We start from the raw sequence: 17,026 nt of genomic DNA, 5'->3' as shown, positions 1-17,026 counted from the left end.
TGGATGAGGAAAGAAATTATTTGTCTAGTGTACAGATTATTGTTGTGAAATGGAAAAGTGCCCATTAAGAGCACTGGTACACCAGTCTGAAGTTCCAACTTAGTAGACCGAAGTGTAACAACTCAATATGAGGACTGCTAAGACTTCCTGAGCAAATAGATTTCCCAAACTATCACCACAGTTTTGGCTGTGAATAGAGTATGAACAGAGCGGAGACAACTAGTAACTAAAAGCCACTACCTGATGGAAAAAGGTTTCCTGTATCTCACTGTATATTGCAAGTCATGTCCTCACATCTAAGCCTGTGACTTTTCCTAGATCTAGTTATGATTTCAGAGCTGTTTCTTTTCTGGGTTCTGTTTGGGTTGCACTGATCTGACCCCCTTTTCATGTTCTTATATCTGCTTACAGCTTGTCTACTCCTTTCCTGCTTGAGAGTCCCAGACAGCAGCTTGTTCTTGCTTTTCAGATCTGGAATTGCCATCCAGCGAGTGGTTGTTTTCTCCTGGTCTGATGCATATCTGCAGCATAGTATGTGCTTGCCCTTGGTACCAGATCACAGCTATGACCATTGCCTAATGCATGGGAATCTGCTATGCTGGAAGTTAAAAGAGATGGACGTGGAAAGATAGAGGCAGATATTGAAATTGTTCCTTAATAGCAGAGAAACACTGCTGTGGCATCTTGAGTTCCTGTTTTCAAGTCTGTTTGACTTGTGTGTGGAAGCAGCAAGCTTGTCATTCTGTGGAGCTGGTGGTTTGGTACATGTTACCAACCACCCAGTATCTTAAAATGCAAAATGCTGCAAATACTCCACCTGCAGAAGTCATAAAGGGAGTGATTCGCAGGGCTGCTCTGAAGACACTGAATGGAGCCAGATGAAGGTAACCCGAGAACCTCACTGTAAGCCTTTTGATTCAGAACCACATTTGATCAATGTTTACACTTGATGCGTTGTGGAAATAGGTCTGAGGGGAATGCAATAACTCTCTTAAGATTGTGCTGTTTGTTCAGCAGTTGGCATTGAGCTTGTGTGGTTGAGACTTGTAGTCTTCTTGCACCAGATATGTTACCTCCAAACTGGTTGAAGGAGAAATCCAAGGAAACTATCTCTGATACCATCCTGGTTTAAACAATGTATTCAAAATTATAAATATCCTTGACTATTCATGTTGTTTGACATGAAAATGACACAAGGTGCAAATATAACATCTTGCAGTCTATTGATGATGGGAGAATAATCCCATCTCTACTTTGTATTTTGTTAGGTATGGGAGCAATTGAGTACTCGTTAATCTAAATAGCTTTGTTATTGATTTGATTTGATTTTATATCATGGAAGCTAAAAAGAAGAAACAAAAGTAAATTATCTACAGAATAACTTCACTGTTGCAGAAATAAACAACAAAAAACAATAACAGCAACTTAGAAATGGCAACAGCAGTTGTTTCTTTATAGTGGTAGATAGTTGGGCAATACCTAGAAAACAAGTCAGTAGAGCTTCTTTCCTCTGTGAACTACAGCTTCTGCCTTAGAAGTGTCTCTATTCCCAACTGCTTTCCTATCTGTTAAAACAAATGATGTTGGCATATGATTTGAGCCCTGAGACTTGAACGATGTAAGCGTGTACCTGAAATTAGGCATGTGTATGTGTTTTGCTGAGTAAGTGTGTCCTAGTTAGGTACTTAAATTTTGAATGCATTGGGGCCTTCACTTGTAAAGTAAGCAAATTTCAACCTAGACAGCAGTGAGAGGAATAAACATTAAGCTCAAAACAAACTTATCAAAGTAGCTCTTCAGACAATGTAGAATTGCACTTTAAGATGGGTAGAGCATCTTTAAAACTCTTTTGCAGTAGCTAAGAGCTTATACATTAGCTTTCATGAGAGGCATTACAGATGTCTGTGAATATTATATAAACACTAGCCTGTTTGCAACAGTTTATAAACCTAAATATTTTATAAGAAAATACTGAACATTTAACTCGCCTTGTATTTTTTATGCAGCAATAAAACCACCATTTTTATCAAAACATGTTGGAAAACCTAACTAATAACTTGACACTTTGTTATAAAGTAGGAGGAAAGTTCACTGGTCTAGAATTAATAAGGTGTGTAATCTATACATGAATTTCTACACTACAGGGAGAAACATCTTTCACTGTGCTTGCTTTTATATAAAGATCTATGTAATTTGTGAGGATGTTCACTGATTCTCCATGTCTCTGTGGCTAAGGAGGTTTAATTTGTTTCCACCTGGACATTGCTTGGAAAATGAAAACACTATGTCCACGTCTGATGTCCTGTACAAAGGGCATTGAATGTGTTTGTCAAGTGATCTTCCTGCAGGAGGCAGGAAACAGCAAGTTTAAGAATCATAGAAATCATATAGACCCAAACATATTCTCCCCAAATATAGGTGCTAGTTCCAAGGAGCCAAAAAGTATCCTTTGAAGAAGCTACAAAGAAATTCTTGAATCCAAAGCTCCCAAGTGGATTCCAAGAAGAATAATTCCCCCAAGACTGAAGTACGAAAGGCCTTTGTCTGCATTCACAAAGGCATTTCATTTGCTTTTTCATAGGTGGTATGGATATGCATCACCTCCAAGGATGTAGCAGGCCCCAAAAGCTCAGCATCTCCTCAGCAGAATTAACTGTTTGGTGAGATCTGAACGCTTGGGCAGAACAGAGTTAATGCTGGACAGGGAGGAGACACTCCAGGAAGGGGAGAATTATTTACCTTCTACAAGAAGAAGCTCTCATCTTCAGCATAGGAAGTTTAAGGGCCATTTTTGTTCTCTTACAGTTTGAGAGGGCAATCTAGAGTGGGGCATGTTGGGAAGTGAGTTCATGTGTTTAAAGGGGATCTACATTCCCAAGATGGAGAAGTGTAAATCCATGAATGAGTGAGATTTAGGACATAAACCTTGTTTTCCATGGTTGGTCTTAACCTTTCCAACAGGAATGCTACTTCTTCACTGGCTCCAAGCGGAGCAATTATGTATTTGTAAGTGAAAGACCACATAGGTTTCTGGGGGTTTCATGCTTTGTGGTAAGGTCATAGTTTTAGCTTTTTATGACTCCATTGATGATCAGTGCAATTGTTCTGATTTTGCTGATTGCTTTCATCATTTTTATTGGTTTTATTTCCTAAATATTTTTATCAAGCTTGACCTTTAATGCAAACATTCACTTGGCTTTCAATTGAAATTGAGCTTCTAATCGTATAGGTATTTAAAAGGTTGATTCTTTTCTGTACAGTTGCCCATGAGTGTTGTTCCATTAAAGACAGCAATGCCTCAAGAAAAAGGCTTTATCACCAAGTGCTGTTTGCCAGCTTAGGATGACACAGCCTAGAAATGCTTGGCCCTCTGAAATTGTCACCGCTGATGAAATGTGAATGTGTGTAAGAGCATGAGACCAATTGTCATTCTCTATAACTGGTAAACCTGAAAGGGTTGTAGATAAGGTCTAATACTCTTATCCTTTGTTTTCTTCAGAACACAGCAACCTATTTATGGTGTAATTACATTTGCAAGGCTAAGTGCATATTTTTCCCTTCCAAAATTTACATAACACTTGGTCACTTAGAACAGAAGAATTAACATCATCTGAGATTTCCATTTTTAATTATTTAGGAACCTACCTTTGCTCACTGAGTGTACAAGGCTATCCCTAAATGACCTGCCTGCACTAGGTACGAGAGACCTATCTTCTTGTCCCCTAAAATGAGACCACAGCATTAACTGTGAGGATCCAGACTTACAGGGTATTTGTACCTCTTAATTCATCCAGGAATCATGGAACTGGCTTTGCTTAATGGAAGGTCATGTGTATTGAAGGGGAAATTCCTTTCAGATCTGCACAGACATCAGGTCAGAAGTTTGTACTGGCCAAAAATGTTATTGCAGTTGACCAGGGGTTGGCTGAAAAAAGTTGGCCAAGAAAATGCATGCTCTGGATTAAATGATACAGTTGATGTGGCCAGATCTCACACACATATGTCAGAATTAATTCCTTGGTGGTCTATGGTTATTTCCACTTTACATTGGCACAACCAATGTAGAAAATAAGGTTAGCATTTGTGCCATCGACTGAGCAAATACCAGTGCCAGGTGGTGTATATTTTTGTGTCTCTGTTTTTCCTATAGCTTGAACAGAATTGTCAGAAAATCTATCATGAGGCTTTCCCCTATAGCTTGAAGTGTTTTGCAATCACTTCTTTCCTATAATTGCTTTTCTGCATTTCTATTTTGAATAATTCAGGAAGCTATCCAGGCTTCTTCGTTCAATGAGTATTTCAGGCCACCTATAAGTCATGAGACTGCACAGGGTGAGAGAGAGTTCTTCACCTCCCCCTGCCCCCAAGATTATTTTTTTGTTAACAAGGTTTATTACCTCCATTTGACAAGTTGGAAGCTGAGATACTGAAACACTAAATGACTTGGCCAAGGTCATACAGGAAATCTGGGATGGAGCACCAAACCTATGACTGCCACTGGTTTCCAAGCCAGCTCTCAAACCACTGGACATCCTTCTCAATTCCCAGTCTTTTCTGGAACTGCTACCAACTTTCTGGGCCAATTCCTCAACCACACTGCACCTCTTTTTCCAGTCCTTTTGTAAATAAAACCAACTTCACAAGGTAACGTACCAAAGAAATCAGTAGGCACATAGTAATTTCCTCAGCCAGTTTCACAACTTGTCCACCAACAAATTTATTCTTTGCTTGGGGCACTTCACTGCATCATTTCTAGTCAAAACTATCTGTTAGCACTTTGCTAAGCCTCAGACTAAACATCTTTGATCCACCCATTTCAAGATTAGATTGATGACAGAGCCCAAACTCTAGATCCAAAACCAACCATGTTTTGGAGGTATAGTTAAAGCTCAAGCCTGAATTTGGCTTTCAACATGGTTCCTTTCATCTGGCTTCAAATCTGAATATTGTGTCCTGTGACATCTCTGTTTCTAGCACAAAATCTTTTGTTCCTATCTCTGTGAGAGCACTTAGACTTGATGAGTGTCTCAGTGAACCTTGTGTGGGAAATTACACTTACTGATCCTGTGCAATGGGTTTTGTTTCAATGGTTGGTTGCCGCTTACTTGGAAGCCTAGAGAATCTGGTGTTTTGACAGAAGCAAGTGTGCAAGAAATCCCAGTGTTGTTCTTTCCCCCTTGCCTATTTTCAATAAGGGATGTATAAGTTCTCCCCTCATCCTAGAAACCAGATCACCACCACTCGTCCCCATACCTTTCCTGTGCACACATGATGAGAACATTGTATGGATTTTTTTCCCCACGGATAGGAAAGTCAGGGCAAACCGGGTACTGTGGTCTTTTGCACTAACAGCACTTCAGCAGCAATTCACTCTTTCCAGGGAATTATTGTAGATTTATTCACCACAAAACATCCAACAATAACAACTCAGTAATTTTAAGGCCTAAGGAAAATATGTTAACAAGATGTTCAAAAAATTTGGTTTGGGATAATTGGGAGATGTTTGTATCCTTGTGCTGCTGATTATGCTGTCATATACCACCGTAACTGGTTCTGTTCTCAGGAACAGAATTATCTTTGCTTGGAAACAAAGCCCCTGTTTTAACCACTAAAATTCTGTTTAATGTAGCTGATCAATGGGAAAAGAAGTACTCCACTGCTATTACTCGATCTACCAGATATTGAATAATCATAGTGATGTTGTTTGAATAAACAGATGGATAAATGAAAGATACTCACAGCAAGTTTTATGATAAAAATACTGAAGCACTGCAATTTTTCTCCAGAACATCTAGGGTTGAGTCTCCCCTCTTCACAGCAAAATACAGAATCATAGAATGGTTTGGAAGTGACTGTAAAGATCATTCAATTCCAACCTCCCTGCCGTTTGAAAAGACATTATCCACTGGATCAGGTTGCTCAAAGTCTCATCCAACCTGGCCTCAGACACCTCTAGGGATGGAGCATCCACAACTTCACTTGGCAACCTGTGCCAGTGCCTCACTACCCTCACAGTAAAAAAATTTTTTCCCAATATCTGATCTTGATCTCCCCTCTCTCATCTTAAAACTGTTCCCCCTCATCCTATGCCTGCACTCCCTGATAAAGAGCCCCTTCCCAGCTTTCCTGTAGCTCCTTTTCAGTACTGGAAGTCTGCTATAAGGTCTCCTCACAGCCTTCTCTTCCTAGGCTGAACAACTGCAAGCTCTTACCCTTCCTGGGTTTGAAAATAACTTTCTGTGCATTCAGATCATACCAGGCTTTCCAAGCTGTATCTTCCTTGGGTTTTATACCCTCCAATTATTTTTCTGCAAATCTGGAATTCACATCTCTGGCTCGTGGTTTTCCCCTGGCTCGCTGAAATGCCAGGGCTGCACATGAAGTTCATTGGATGCTTCTTGTAATGGAAATGTGTTGTATAAGATATGGGACTAGACAGTACTTCTTCTACTCAAGTTTCCTTTGACAGTTGGAGCTGGTATCTCCTACTATCCCATTGGAAAGGATTGTACTGAAGAGGCTGGGGCTAAATGCTCTTTACGGTGCTGTGACAGTGAAAAAGAAATTTAAGTAAAAGTTCCATTTGCAATAATAAGATTTTTTAGATTTCTAGAGTGACACATGAAAGCTTTACTGTGAGTTTTTTGAGGGGGCTTATTGTTTTGTTTTCTTGTGGGTTGTCTTTTTTAAGGGCACTGAACATGAATAATAAGTTCTAATATTTTGCACCAACTTCTAGTTTTAAGGTTTAAGCAGTAATTTCCCCTGATTTCATGGGAGCTGGGACATGGAAGGGAGAAAGCTAGATACAGTTTGTCAAGAGGAAGCATTCTCTGCTTCCAGAATTTTCATAACATCTAATTTAAACTGCATCCTGATTTTTTTTGGGGAAAAAAAATCTGAGCAACTGTAGGGAGGAAAATGAGCCATTTCCAAAGCTTGAACCTGCATGAATTAGTGGTAAAGTGTTGATCTCTAAGCTTGCAGTTTCTGAACCATAAAAGCTGTTTATTTCACCCTATAAAAGAACATTTTAACTTATATGGCTATTTAAGTTTAAAAGCTATCAGAGAAGTGGGTGGGGAGAGGAGAAGAGGAAGCCTGAATCAGTAATTCAGGCTTGCAATACAATCTTCATCTGCAGCATAGCTTGCATAGAAATCCCCTTCAATGTGGATTTTCTGTGCTTGTAACAGTCCCACTATACAGGAAATATACAGTATATATTTCTAACATTATCCATTATTGTAGTAAAGCATATAAAGCAACCCATTCCTTGTATATTCCCGGTGATCTGCAGTAACTGGATGTTCTTCAGAGTGCATTTAAAGAAGGAAAAACATAGTAAGAGCTGGCAGAAACTAGCATCTGCAGTGACTTTCCAAAGGGAGTTGGGCAGAAGGTCTTTATTATATTTTTACTGCAGGAACACCAACACCTTTGGAAAGCTATGTACTTGTGTTTTCCTTTATATCTGAATTTCTGGTTTGTTTTGTTTTTTTTGTTTCCCTACAGACTGAAAGTGCTGGGACTAAATATAGGCGATCAACGATCTCTTTGAGTGAGCAGAATAAAGTCACAGCACCCTTAGGAGAGAGATGATATGTAACAAGAAGAGAATATTTCATGCTGTAAACAGAGCAGGAATAGAGGAAACCTGGGTCCTGCTGCAGCACCCTCCCTGCTATGCTGTGTCTTGTTGCATCCTGAAGAAAGCAGAGAGATCCTTGTGCTGCTTCAAATGTAAGGTGTGTGTTTGTCCTTCATCCCAGGAAGGAGCACAGAGAAGGAAGGTTTCTCACACTGGCTCTGATGCTTATTCACTCTGATGCCATTTTCAAGCAGCTGTCTTGCTAAGCAGTCACCTTCAGCGAAAGGGAAGGGATATTTTGATTCTCACTCTGTAAAACTCATAGAAAATTGTCAGTGCTATGAGAGGCTATGCTCCACTCAAGCTGTGCAGGCCCTTTCTAAACTAACTATCTCTGAACTTGCAGTATCCTGCTAAAAATAGTTCAAAGCGTAACCATGAGTTCCCTGAACTGTGATCCTACCAGTTCTGTATTATTCGACTCACCATTCCTTTGAAAGTATTCATCCTTCCCCTCATAAAATTTAAATCGGCTCATACCTTAGTCCAAGAGTTGACATCATTATGATGTTGCATCCTATGTAATGGTGCGAGACCTGGAAAAGCATTCATAGCAAAACCACACGGCGAATTGAATTTGCAGTGCCCCAGCTCTTGCTTGCAGTCTAATCTCTCTCCTGCCCTCTGTATTTACTTGTACTTTTAAAACCTGTGCAGTTCCTTGGAAATACTCCACAGTAACACAGCAGTGTGCGGCTGAGGATCTATCAAGGGTCTTTTTAATATTCCCATTTTTCCTTCCATGACCCCATTTGTTTTACAATGTTTACGAGAGCAGAAGTGATTGTTTTACCAAATTAAGCTAGTTTCTTGCCAGGAACAGTGGCTAGGATCTTGTTGACAGATTTGGAAAAGATTACTCTTTCAATACATTTTGAGTGAATATTTTAGGATTTCTGCCATTTACTGTTTCTAAACTCAGACCACATTTAACTGTTTAATATTATACAGTGATAAGGACAAATTAGCACCTTTCATTTTCCTATCAAAATGAACACATCTCAAGATGACATTTCAAGAGCTACAGATCTCTTATTTAGAAATAAATGTAGGAAACTACTTAAGTATGTTGAATTCAAACTCTTGGCCCAAATAGAGTTTGAGAGTTTTGTTACAGGTTTCAGAGACCTCGAAATTTTATCCGGTTTGTGTATGCGTGTTACTGTTTCTCTCAGGTGTGTTTTATATCTTTTTTTTTTTTTGGTAGAAAAATCTCTTCAGAGTCCGTTCTTCTGAACCCCACATCTCATTCATTTGCTCGAGGGCTTCCTCCTGGGCATGAGAGGGGTTTCTTTTTTGGGTGTTTTTTTCCCCCTGCTTTCATGCATAACTTGGCCTCTGGGTTTGTTTGTCCTTTCATCTTCCTTTGAAGCACCTGGAACTGGCCACAAATAGAAATGGATTAATGGGGAAGGTACATAGATGCTTCTGGTGGTAGCAAGAAGCTCCTTAAGCTCCTGGCTGGTGTGTGTTGCCCGCGGTCACATTGGCAGGGATCACTGCAATTTGCTTTATTGTTGTTCCTCTCTCTAGTGAAGGACACAGCTTGCTCACAGGGCACTGGTGGCATTAAAGACTTTTAGTCTTTTCTGCTAAAAGTCTGAAGTTTTTTATAAGGTATCAGAGGTTCTTGGATGGTTTGTGTTCAGGTGGACGTTGAAGTTTTGAGTTTAACCTCATGATTGTTGTGATGACAGGGGGAAGGTGATTCGGGCAGTGCTTCCAGCTGTGTGTTGCAATGGTATTGGGGGATGTGATGCTCTAGTCAGACATTTTTGCCATCACTTGAAATGATTCTTTTGCTCATTTACATTCATTGAAGCTGTTATGCAATGTAGGTACATAAAGATTCACATTCTTTCTCCCAATTTTGTTCCGTGCAGATACTTTGCATTAACAGAAGAGAGAAAACGAATCCAAGTCAATATGTCTGCGTATTTCACTTTTCTGTCTGAAAATATTAAGGCCAGATTCTCGTTTATACTAAGCCTACTTGCAGTATTCTGGCAACGTAAAGATTCCTTAACAGGAATGTAAATTAAAGCCTCTTCATAGTTTCAGTCATGTTTGTAGTTTCTCTTGGCTGCGTTATAGGAATGACACACGTCTACCCAAATGGCATTTTTCATCTAGTCAATGGCTTCTGATGCTCTTTATGCCTTTACCCCGTAACTAAGTAATCTACCAATATGCTGCAGTCCCAGCTTTCCAAACTTCTTAAAATTTGTTTTCTTGAAACGTCTAAACTGTGATTTAAGATTGAAGTAATTTTTCTGCCCTTCCTTCACCATGCAATGACCTGTGTATGTCAATGTGAAGCACTACTAGGTGCCCAGTTCTGTAATGCCCAGCCAGGTTATTTTTACTGAGTATTTGGCTTAACTGGGGAGGTATGCCCTCCACCTCAGTATGCCTTCTGCAATGCAGAGCACCTTTTTCTTTTTTGGATTAAAAAAATTAAAATCTCCTGGGACGAAAGTTGTATTATGGGTTCTTGGAGGAAGAACCTCACATATTTTACATTAAATCATCCCAGCTTTTGCGTGCTCAGGTATATTTTAATTTCTAAGCCATAAGACCTTGTGTGCAAGTGCTTTGTCTTTCAAATGGATAGTATTGCCCTAGCAAATCTTACAAGGATACTGTAAGACTGAAGACTGTTCAGGAGACCAACAGTTTAATGAGCAAAGTAATAAGGGACCCAAAGAATAAAATTTGTAGAGAAGCTCTGTGTGAACTATATAGACTTAGGCACAAATGTCAGTATCAGCATCTAATTAATACATTTTGGAGAAAATATTGCTTATATGAGGTCTGAAAGCATGCATAAACATTAAATTAAGTCCTTGGTTGCGTTCAGACTAACTTACCACATGTTAAACAGCACAGAGCTTGGAAGAGTCACGAAAAACAAGAAGAATCCAAAATGATTTTTTGTTTGGAATTTTTGTTTTGTTTTGTTATACCAAATGATTTTTAAGTGATGACTGTGAAAAAAAAACATAATGTTGTTTCCCCTCATGAAAATCTGGAGCTTTCCAGTGGTTTGTCTCCTATTCCTTCCTATTTAAGGTCATGAGAACTTGGTGCAAAACCCTTTTGTGGTCTGGGACTGACTGTTAGCTTGTCAGTGGCTCAGTCCCTATCAACTTTAAATAAAGAAAATTACTCAAGGGGACAATAGGAGGAGAAAAAATTTCTCTAGAGTAGTAATATGCTGGTACTTGGAGATGCTAAGGAGACTAAGATTTTAAAATAACTTACATAGGGGAGAAAGCTTCAGGGTCTCAGTGCACATGTAATTGTGTAAGACTTAAGAAATGCAAATATTGATAAGAATCTGTAATTTAGTAAATGTATTCTTAAAAATTAGGAGATGATTAACCTTCCTATGTATAATAAAGAATGTGACAGCACTCTGCAAAGCTTCAGCAAGCATAACACAATGAATTTTCTGCAGAAAGCTCTTATCTCCTCTATACTTTTAAGTCCTCCCTTTATTTTTCCCATAGATGGTGCAAGTTTTCACTGCAATGTTTCTATCTAGACCGCCTGTTCACTATGTTTCTCCTTCCAAATATTATCTGAAAGTATATTTTTCTGCATTTCTAGATTAAATATTCTTCCTGTGTTGGTAGGTGACTCTGGAGGAATTTTCAGTGTGACTGATAAGATACAGCTACCCTTTTTGGGAGCAGATTGTGCGAGGAGCATTGTACAGCTGAATGGGGCTGTTAGAATTTAATCTGTCTCGTTCTGTCACTGCGGCTCAGCTGTCACGAGTTGTTTACTTATCACACTGCATTGCTATTTTCTGAAGGATAAATTATTCCGAACCCAAAGAAACTCATCATTCAAGGAGAAAGAAGATCTCTGCTGCGTATCGGTTGCCCTCCATGCAGAAAAGGGGAGCTGCTTGCTAAGATAGAGGCATCTCCTGAGCCCTCATTAGTTCCTTGCTTGTGGTGGTCTGGCAGTGCCCGGGCTGCTGAGCTCGGAGCCGATGACAGGGGAGATGATAAAGTGTCTGCTGGAGCTGTACGTGGCTGCGGGTCACTGCCTCGAAATGTGAGAACAAAATGGGTCCGAGAGCTAATGACTTTCAGGTGTGCACGCCAGGGCTTGTCAGGGCAGTCAAGGAATTAGTGCTTGGCACACGGCGCCGGCCTCTTGGCTGCCAAGTTAAACAGAAATGGGGCCTCGTGTAAATAAACAAGGGCAAAGTGAGCTTTTACTCACAGTAGATTGTATATCATGCTCGTACACATGGATCGAGCCCATCACGTGCATGCGATGCAACAACCCCCTCCTGGGGTGATAAGGCAGGACTGGAGGTGACAGCTGTGGAAGGGCAGGGGCGACGGGAGCTCCTCAGCACCATTTCTCATTTACAGGCAGTGAGGATAAGGCTCTGCTTTGCTAGAGGCAGTTAAATCTGCTGGAGAACCATTCCTTTCTTTGCTTCCTTTCTTGGGGCGATGGATCAGTGCTTACCTTGTAGGACATCACCCTCCTTACCTTGGAAATATTCTCCCAGATTTCTCAGGGTGAGTCCCCTTTCAGCCCACAGCCTCTCCTTTTATATTCTCAGCCCTCTCCAATACACACCGAGATTAAATTTCTGCTTTGGCCTGGATTATGTTTTCTAGGCCAATATATTATGCCACCTTCACATTCCCCTCCCTGCCCCATCTGGCTTCCATCCTACCCCCATAAAGATTATTAATATAGCCTGTTTCCAAATGATTTATTAGCAGGGGCCAAACTGATGCCATTTCCCGTTTTAGTAGAGCACTGAAAATAATCCTGAGGAGTGTGCCCAGCTATAAAAATGTACTTATACTGTCATATTTGCAGTTTCAAACATGCACCACTTGATAGTCTCAAAAGTGCAGTTTAATTGGGTTTTATGGGTTCTAATTAATTATACCACGTAAAAAAATTACTTGTCCCATTACAGCACTCTGTGGTTTACTCTGAAGAGCAATGTAATTTAGAGATAAATTGTCCTTCTTTATCCCCCGGCATCCCCTTTTCTCCACAAGTTTCAGAAAGGTTTAATTCTCCTTAAACCCAGGAAACAAGCTGAGAGAAAGCTACGTTTTTGTTTAGGGGATGCAACTTTTTCCAGTACCCATAAACATCCTTAAATATGATTCAAAATGGTTCCATGTTCTTTCTGCTGAATCAGGCTGGCGAAATCAGGTGTAATCCTGCAAATTTCCAAAGCTCAGGTCATGTTGTAGCTGTGATTTTGTGAGACTTTAACATGTTTGCAGCTTTATATGCAGTGGATTATTCCCTGTCATTATACAGAAGTAACAGTAAAGGAAGCTGAGCACGTGTGCAGGTTTTTTTGCTGGATAAAGGTCTGGGTTGAGATTTCTCTTCATGACCCTGTACAAAAACATTGTGTCAAAGGATCCAGCTGCCTTTACAGATTTTGGTGTGACTAGCAGCAGAGGAAACCTCTCAAGCTAACTTTCTATCTTGTCTTGCAGAGTCATGAAGCCTGGATTATTCAAACAAATTCTGGAGCAGTCTTCTGGCTTTTGAATGCTTCCTGGAGTGACTCTGTGAAAAATGAGGAATCAAGCAGGTACGCCTGTGGTTGTTTAAAATATATCCTTATATTATATCCATCACTGTAATAAACTGGATCTCGTGAGGAAAAGCATGAAATATAGTAGAACTGAAGTAGATAAACATTACATCCTGTGGTCTATGACTTTAACTGAAAACTATGGAGTCAGAACATCAATTAATAAGAAAAGACAGGGCAAAGAAACCTTTTTAATTGTTTTAGATGCACAACCACTACTTATTTCAGAAATGTCACATCAAACTTGAAATAATGTAAAGCTTTTTTATGTGACAGATACCTCCCAAACTACACTGCCCAACCCTAGGAAGGGAATTTGGTGAAATGTCCCAGGTCACTGTTATTACTCTTAGCACCAAAGGTTCTTGGTGGCTGCACAGATGAGTGTTCGCTGGATCAAAAAGTTTGTTAGTCATGCTTCACTAATTTGCTTATTGTATAAAATAAATAACCAGCATGTCAGCTGCTGGAAACTTGGACCATCCTGGGAGTCTGGATCTGTCTGCTTCATGCTCTGGAGCAGGAGCAGCAAGAGCTGCCAAAGAAAGGGAAAAAAAGAAGCACCACAGTCACAAACATTACTCATCAATCTGAAGAGGAGCAAGATTAATGCTAAGAACTGTCTTTATAAAATATTTCTCTCCCAAAGTAAAATTAGTTAAAAGAAATTTTAGTACATGTATCTAAATAGTTATATTAACAATAACTAAAACTGCAACTTTTTTTTTATGGAATGAGTTAGCAAAACAGAGCCCAAACCTGAATAAACCTGAAAATCTCTATGTAGTGTTTGGGTAAACCAAAAAAAAAATCTGATTATGTTGGTGTTTGTACAGTGTTTATGTTTGCTTTTACATGGCTTTTACTGTCTAAAAAAGCCATTTACAGAGAGGAAACAATGTGAAACCTGCTCTTCTCATGCGATTTTCATCATCCAGAGATGTAAATAAGTGGGATCTGCTCTTTCCATGCTATTCTGTCCCCATAAATTACTCCTGGAGGCATTAAAAGGGCTTGTGAAAAATGCAGTAATAAATACCCAAAGCACAAATACAAATGTTGCAAACTACTCACACTGCTGTGGCAGCAGCTCTGTTGTTAATTTATTGAGTAAAACTGATGAGAGACCTCAATACCTGGTTCGGTGCTGCTGTGGATGGAGCCTTATTTTATCACTGCTGAAACCGATGCTTAAAATGCCATTGGCTTTTATAACCAGTATTGTGATTGCTCGGAAGCTGAGTTACCCTGGCTGTTTCAGAGGAGCAGAAGAATAAGGAAAATGAAGGGAAAGAGGAAATATAAACTGCACAAGGGTCTTCTAGCTCATGTCACCTGCAGCAGCTCCCAGCCCCGGCTGGACTGTGCCTCTGGCCAAGAGCAGAGAAGTTGTGTAACAGGGCTGAGGTCTGCCAGGTCCTTTCTCCTGACACATCCCAGACCACAAATATGGCCCTTACATCTGACGGAGAGAAGCAGCAGGGGCACGTGTGAGTCATGGCCCTCATGACAGGGGAATTCCTCGCTGGCTACTGGCAGCTGTGGTGCTCAGTGGTTTCCACTGCCCGAGCATTACGGAAAGAGCCGTTCTCAGCTGAGTATTTAATTCCAACTTCTCACCTCCCTTCAAAATAGAAGATCCTGACATAGAGGTTTTTTGATCTAAAAGTTCTCATGCAGTTCTTCTTTGTGAACTAGGAGAAGCTCAGGTTCACAGCAAGCCCCAGGGTATCCTTCAAAGGCATCTGTATCAAGTTACATTTTGCACTCTACTTGTTCCCTGACAAGAAATCATGAAAGAACGAACTGTCAGTCAATGAAATAGCCGAACTGTCCAGATTTTCATGGCATTTAAGGCCTAGTTAGCCCAAATCCTGGTTTCACCTTTTAAAAGGACCTGGTATCTGCCCACAAGTGCCATTAACTGTGCTTGCAGCTGCAGGAGCTGCTCCATCTGTACAGGAAACTTGGAACTGCCATTCCTTGTTTCACTGGTTAGTGTTGGTTTGGATCAAAAAGGTTCAGATATGAGTCTTTTTTTCATGAACATATGAAACGAGGCAGGCCTTCGGATGGGAGAGAGTGGGGTTCCTCTCCTCACTTTGCTATGTTTATGTGGGGGAGGCAGTAAAATTATCTGGAAAATGAGGTTACTTTCTCTGTTATCACTGTCTTGAAAAGAACACAAAATGCATTCAGTAATTTTTTAATTACAAAATCTATAAGCTACTGCAGTGGTATCTTATGAATGGGTGATGTACCTGAAAACTTCTTTGCTTGAAATTTCTCCAGCTTCTTTATTTCCTTGCTCTATCAAACTCTGAACATTCACATTGAAATATCCCATGTTGGTATCAGCTCTGGTTGATTTATTTAGAACAATTTAACTCTACACAAATGAAATTTTGAGAAGAATTTGAAGGTTTGAGGCAACGGAGGCATAGGTATTTTCCAGATTCCGAATGAAATGAAATTATGAAATACCTGACTTTCCTGCATACTGGAAATTTAGAGATCCACCTCTATATATTCCTTCAGTAGTGAATGTTACAAAATAGAAGTGGTCCTGATTCAACCAAGCGCCTATATCCTGATACTCTGAAACTGAAAGACACAGGCAAAATGCTGAATTGAAACCTACAGGCAGATTTAGGTCATCTCTAATTTCAGCTTGAAAACTTTAATCATTTGGGCTTGGTGTTTCATATGAGGGACCTTTTCCAGATTTTGGAAAATTTCAGCTGACAAGACTCAGAAAAAATATCACTGTATACATATAAATTTTCTATTATTTTGCTTATAATATTTTTGTCCTGTGTATTACTTTTATATTATGTAATATACAAGCTATATATTAAAAAATTATATTCTTATATATGTGTATGAATAATGGAGACAGTGCTCACCTTGAAAAGCTTTTTATTTAGAAAAGGGTGTCAAGAAAACATGAAATTAAGTTTTCCTGCACAGTGTTTATTTGGCTTCCTTTTGTATATGTGTTTCATATAGTCTTTAATTACATGACCGTGTACAAAATATAGTGGAGGACCCTGGTCTCATTTGGTTCAGAAGGTGGAGCACCTCAGATGAGTCACAGCTGGGTAGGAGAGGAAGTTGGTCTCTGATGGACTTTGTATTTGGTAAAGAAATATGGGAAAAGTGTAGTAAGAGAAGTGCAGGAAGAGGCAGAGACATGATAGGAATAGGGGGTATCCAGTGGCTAAACCACCAGCAAAACCTTAATCCAGTCTTAGAGAAAATGATTTAAAGTATTTATTTTGTTTTGTTTCTTGTGCTCCCATTTGCAGAATACATTGTCAGTGGTATTTCTCCTGACATGTGATGCTGTAAAATGTTAAATGTACTGAGAAATCAGTTCCCAGACATCTTAGTTTAGGTACCCCAATGTTAGCAGAATGTTTTGACCTGAATCTCTGTGTTTCAGTTTCCCATCTGTTAAAAAGGAATAATAATATCCTCTCATCTTACAGGGTGTCGTTAAAAGAAATGAATGTTGTGAAGCACTCATATGCTGTACTGATAAATACTCTAGAAAATCTTACAAGAATATTAGCAATTGTGCCTTCCAGGCAGGTTTTGAACGGTATGTGGTAAATAAGGCCTCAAGCCACATGCTGAATAACGACCCTGTAACAAGATATTGAATATCTGCTTATTAAGTGAGCATTGTCCATCCTGAGGAAGAATCTGGTGGAAAACAAGACATAATACTATAATAAAAGGATGAATCATAATGCAGATGAACCAGGCTT

At 39.7% G+C, this 17,026-nt stretch overlaps 1 long non-coding RNA gene across 1 annotated transcript in view; it reads left to right on the top strand.

Annotated features, from left to right (window-relative positions):
* LOC138728524 (uncharacterized) overlaps window positions 1-15,193 on the top strand; it is a 46,936-nt gene extending 31,743 nt beyond the window's left edge. Inside the window, exons 2-4 of the long non-coding RNA XR_011338717.1 lie at window positions 7,516-7,748; window positions 13,153-13,250; window positions 14,515-15,193. This is a non-coding gene — a long non-coding RNA (uncharacterized lncRNA). The remainder of the gene's footprint in view (window positions 1-7,515; window positions 7,749-13,152; window positions 13,251-14,514) is intronic.
* Window positions 15,194-17,026: the final 1,833 nt, after the last annotated feature.

The sequence above is a fragment of the Phaenicophaeus curvirostris genome, chromosome 18, assembly GCF_032191515.1.
Source record: "Phaenicophaeus curvirostris isolate KB17595 chromosome 18, BPBGC_Pcur_1.0, whole genome shotgun sequence".
NCBI classification, from domain to species: domain Eukaryota; kingdom Metazoa; phylum Chordata; class Aves; order Cuculiformes; family Cuculidae; genus Phaenicophaeus; species Phaenicophaeus curvirostris.
Note: the sequence above shows the minus strand (reverse complement) of the source record. Positions and strands in the feature narration are given on the sequence as shown.